The sequence below is a fragment of the Asterias rubens genome, chromosome 5, assembly GCF_902459465.1.
Source record: "Asterias rubens chromosome 5, eAstRub1.3, whole genome shotgun sequence".
NCBI lineage: Eukaryota > Metazoa > Echinodermata > Asteroidea > Forcipulatida > Asteriidae > Asterias > Asterias rubens.
The window spans coordinates 2,730,698-2,736,276 of record NC_047066.1 but is presented as its reverse complement, the minus strand read 5'-3'; the positions used below and the strand labels follow the sequence as shown (position 1 = coordinate 2,736,276).

General features: G+C 46.8%; 1 pseudogene; it reads left to right on the top strand.

The window, feature by feature from the left end:
- The first annotated feature begins 427 nt into the window (after nt 1-427).
- On the top strand, nt 428-4,820 carry LOC117290074 (annotated as a pseudogene).
- The last annotated feature ends 759 nt before the right edge of the window (nt 4,821-5,579 follow it).

Sequence of the window (5,579 nt, the reverse complement as noted above, 5' to 3'; positions counted from 1 at the left end):
CAAACCTGTGAAAATTTGAGCTCAATTGGTCGCCGAAGTTGCGAGATAATAGTGAAAGAAAAAACACCCATGTTACACGAAGTCGTGTGCTTTCAGATGCTTGATTTCGGGATTTCGAGACCTCAAATTATAAAACTGAAGTCTCGAAATCAAAGTCGTGGAAATTCTTCTTTCTCGAAAACTACGTTACTTCAGAGGGAGCCGTTTCTAACAATGTTTTATACTATCAACAGCTCTCCATTACTTTTAATCAAGTAAGTTTTTATGTTAATGTTTTATTTTTTATAGTAAAAACCAATAGTGTCCACTGCCTTTAGGTATGAAATGGTTCTCTCTGTTTTTGTGTGTGTGAGTACAGAAATATTGATTGAATTAAAATGAAACAAACTAAGCAGCAAGTAATCTGTACTCACGTATTTTGCATTAGATGAATGCTCAAACGACGTCACCGGTTACTTCTGTTTCCATCGAGCCGTCTCTGGACGCTGAAACAAAGGAACCTTCTCATATCATCATCAGTGGAAGCCAAGACATCATAGAGGAAGTTGACGAAGACGACCTCGATCCCGAAATAACAGAAGAACAAGGTACTTAGAAGTTCGGAGTCCGTATACACCATCAAGTTAGTGTTCAAGAAACCATTTGACAACTGGCAATGCTTATAGGCCTTATCTCAATTTATGTCCGAGGGATAAACTAACTGAAAGTAATCACACAGTCTTCCAGATGGTCTAGAGATAGTATTTCACAATTCGAGGGGCAGACCCATTAACATTTGCACGGGCAGGGTTAGGTGTGTCAAACAATATTACACGACATCAGCCTAGTTTGTGCACGAGTCAATGGGTAAATCCCACCAGTCTTTGTTGTAAAATATCCAGCGGGTAAACGACCTTGCCATGACCACTCAACCTTTAAATTGTGTTTAACTAGCCAGTTGGTAACTGGCAGATAAGCCCTGAAATTGATTTAAAAAAAAAATCCTGTCTGTGAAACTGAGCCAATATATTTTCTGGTATTTCTTATGAATTTTGTTTTATCCTTCAATCCTTTCAGCCTTTTCACTTTCGTCCCTGGAGCTGGCTGTTTTATTTGGAGACCACTACGACTCCTTCATTGCCTCTTCAAGAGATCTAATCGGAAACGTCTTCCAGGCTCTCGAAGCTGAGCGGTTCTCTAGTGATAGCATACAACCTGAGCCCAGAGCTGCTGAGTCGGAAGTTCGTCCGCCAGAGGTCAAACTTCCAGAGGTCATGCGGCAGAAGAGCGTCCTTGCATCTGGCCAACAGCAGAGTGGCACGGCTGGTAGTTTCAAACGATTCTGAATAGAGCTAAGGAACAGATTGATGCAGAAGGGGGACTCCCTCCACTCCCAGGATCAACAGCGACTGCGTCTGACTCAATGCTGCCTTCAGCTACTGAGATATCCCCCGTGGAAGGCTGATCAGCCTACCAGAGATGCACCCCGCGAGCCCCATTGCCAAGAGTGAAGTTATATCTGATGGATCTCTCCCGACATGGGGAAAGGAGAAATCCTCGTCGCATACCAGTAGCAGTCTCCTTGCAAGGGCTGTGGTCTCTGATGCGCTACGGAACGCCGTACAAGGGCTTGAAGAGGAGACTCATCAATCAGATACGAGTATTCTTGCCGAGGAGGTAGTCTGGGACGCCATTAGATGCGTCACCAGCCAGCTACACCACGAGCTGTCACAGTCAGGTACAAGTGTCATCGCAGAGAGGGTAGTATCTGATGCGATGAGAGAAGCTGCCCAACAGCTTCGAGCGGAGAGACCAATGCATTCCAGTACCAGCTTGCTCGCCGAGGACCTGGCATTCACGGCGATAAAGAACGCGACACAACAGCTACGAATGCTCCTTCCACAGTCGAGTTCAAGCATCATCGCAGAGGCTGTGGCAGCAGATGCTATCAAGAATGTAATGAGAGAGCTCGGAGCAGACCCTCTCAAATCAAGCAGTAGTATCATAGCGCAGACTTTTGCATCAGACGCTTTGAAAAACGCAACGAGGCGGCTTGAAGCAGAGCAGACTCTTCAAGCACTTTACCCTAAACTCCACACCAGTAGTAGTCTATTAGCCCAGGCTGTCGCAAACAATACTGTCCAGAAAGTTACCAGGCAACTCCAACAGGAGAATCGAGCACTTCAGCCACACACAGACAGCAGTCTAATGGCAGAGTCTGCAGCAAATGACGCCCTGGCAAATGCCATGAGACACCTTGGAAGAAGGCTACCATCTCCCGTGACTGACAGCAGCTTACTCGCACAGGCCGTCACCCGTGACACCATGCAGAATGCCATCGTTCAACTCCAGGCTGAGAAAAGACTACACACACCCAAGACGTGTAGCAGCATACTTGCGCATGATGTTATCATTAATACCCTACAGAATGCCGTCACACAGATTGCTGGTGAAGAGGCAACACAGCCACTTAAAGCAAGTAGCAGTCCGTCACCTGAAGACATCGCAGATGATGCTCTCAAGACGGCCAAAGAGCAACTGCGGACCGAACAGAGAGCCAGCAGCAGGAGCAAATCTCGTGGTTCTCGCTCTTCGAGCCCGTTCTCTCCCGAACCTGCCCGGAGCGCGATGAACCAAACGTCCCCACAGCCAGCGCAGCAGAGTATCAAGGCAAGAGCTGTTGTCTCGGATATAATTAAGAGGACCGCCACTGACACGGACTCCCCATCGCCAACAGAGGGCGGGCTTCAGACACCCCCTCCTTCACCAGCAGGTCAGCAGTCGAAAGATTCAACGGTTGATACGGAAGACAATACTGGAAGTGGACCCAGAAGAGAGGTTTGTAAAATAAGGTTAAAGCATCTCAAATCTTAACACTATATAGTCTCTTGAAGGTGACTATATAGGAAGCTTGTCCGAACATTGAGACCAAGGAAGAGCCAACTGCAGTGAAGTCAATAACGAAAAGTCCCCTTGGTCCACTAAGAGAAAGAAGTAGTCCCGTCTGATTTCTAATATATTAAATTAGAAGGTCAATTTGTTAAAGAAAAATCTACACACAAGCAAAGTATGGTGTTGCCACAAACTCAATGTACTTTGATGTCTAATTATCATGCAATGCCTCAAAACATATTTAAGACTCAAACAGTCGCAAAAATATTGATATCTTCAATTCACACTAACTTCAGATATGTTGAAACAAAGTCATGAATATATTATAACTCATGTTCCCAACTTTGATTCTCTATCTTTTAGGAATCAGGTAGTGATGTACAGGCTCAGACAGTGGTCAAGCTAGTATTCAGTAGTGTTCTCGCTTATCTAAGCCAAGCAAAGGAGTACCCACGCGACGAAGCAATGATCCTATTGAGCCAGAGCGAAGGAAAAGTTCACGACGGTCACGATGTGCATGTTCACCGAAGCAGCATTCTTTTGGCCACCGTGAATGATGTGTTTAGAGAGAGTGAAGAGGACCTTGAGCATGACCACGTCGAAGGCAGCGAGAGCGAGGAGAGCGACATGGACGAGGACGACGACGAACAGGATCAGATCATCGGTCTAGTCGAGAACGAGATCATAGCCGAGGAAGAGAGCGTCCATTCCCTGGCCGAATGCCTGGAGGGTCTGCCGGTCGAGGGGTTGACATCGGTGGTCAAGAAGAACCAGGAGAAGATGATCTTCGAAGGGGCCGTCATTCCCCGAGAAGGAGTCCACGACGAATCCGTGACGGAGAAGGTACTGTCGATGGAAGAGCTCCACCCAGACGAATCGGGACATCATCTCGTTCACGACATAAGTAATAAGTCTCTCCACAAGGTCGCTGAGAGTGGGGAGTACTCCGAAGATGGTAGTCGAGAAGCCAAGAGCCACCACTTTAGCAGCATCGTCCCGATCTACCACAGCCATCCTCTGAATCTGGACGAGGAGATCATCTCACATAATCTCTCTGCCATCTCAATGAAACCTGACAGCCACAGGAAGGTGCCTTCAGCCTACTCGGCTAACAGCCGGAACTCCTTCCGGAATGTGTTCCGACCTGACATGACATTCTGTCAGGGCTCTGCGAAGTGTCTCAAGGATACCCTGGTGCAGGAGCTGACTCATCCACACCACGAGGACCATGATCATATCTACGGTGTCCTCGATCAGCCAAATGTGGATATCACAGAACATCACTCAGATGAAGAATTCATGGGGGTCGAAGAATCCGGAGGAGTGTGTTATTTACCTAAAAGGAAAGCCTATAAGGTAGATTCGAATATAATTGTCTCCAACGATAAAAAATGTAAAAGATGCAGTGCAAAATCACATATTGTTCTACAGGAAAAAAAAGAATACCAACCTCTTTTTCAATGATCAAAGTTTATCTAGAGGCATGGGAAAGGAGGCTGGTGTAACAGGAGATTCTGTCCTCCACGATATTTTGCCTCTCCTACTCTGCTCAATTATAAATGATTATTATATAGATAAGCAAAGTAATAACAACAAAATATGAAGGGGAAAGAGTGTAATCAATGGACACCAACATAAAGAGAGGAGGTTGTCAGATTAAGCAAAGGCTTCAGTAATTCCGTTTACTATTCCCCTTCTTACACAGGTCCACGAAGTTGTAGACGACGTGGTGACCGAGGAACAAGAAGATGAACAGAGGGTCACTGCAAGAGCAGGCCGAGGAGGCCAGTCAACCTAGTGCACCCCAAGACCACAAGGTTGCAGGAGGAGATTGCACCTCACCCCATGAAGACGAAGTTGAGCCCACCGTGCCAGTGTCTCGAATAAGCACTAGATCAATACGCAGTGGTAAATCAAGAGATAGTCCGTGTCTTAGGAGCGAAATCTGAATCCAGAGGGTAGTCCAGCAGAGATGGTCTCCAACTCTGAAACCAAGACTTCTGACGGCAGGAAGCCATCCGAGAAGGCGAGCCATTCCAGGAGTATGATTGGGGCTGTTATAAGCCGCATTAGTAGCATTTTTGGCAGGAAGACTTCTAACAATACACACTGAGTCGAAGACAAAGGCACTTTCTACTGGGGCGAGCAGCAGCAGCAGCACCCATTCCCCAAGATCCTTTGATGAGCAGTGCTCCGAAGACAGAAGGTAGTAAACCTGGTGACAGCCTCCACATCACGGATGTCTCTGCCCGAGACCTCATCAACAATAATCAAGTCAATGTTCCTATCTGGAAAGCACTACGGCTACGATGACACAACAGCTGGTGTACCAGACACCAACGGGGATGGAGAAAACCCGAACATATCCAAGCAACAAGCAGAAAAATACAGATGAGACAAACCTACAAACCACCCGATGACAAGAGTGAGATGCCTGAACAGGAAGTCGAACAAGAAGTGACCGATCCCGCACAACCAGACGCACAACAGGTCAACCCACCTTTGGATGGTGGACCCACTCTTTCAGACAAAGTAGACGAAGCACCAGTCACTCTGCTTACTGCAGACGATAATACTACCAAGAAACAAGTCAATTCGAAAGTGAACATAGAATCCACTTCAGACGAAAATAACCAGGACACCAAAGAGCCGGGAAAAACCAAAAGCAAGACTCTGCCAAGGATGGACGACGAGTCGGGGAAACCGAA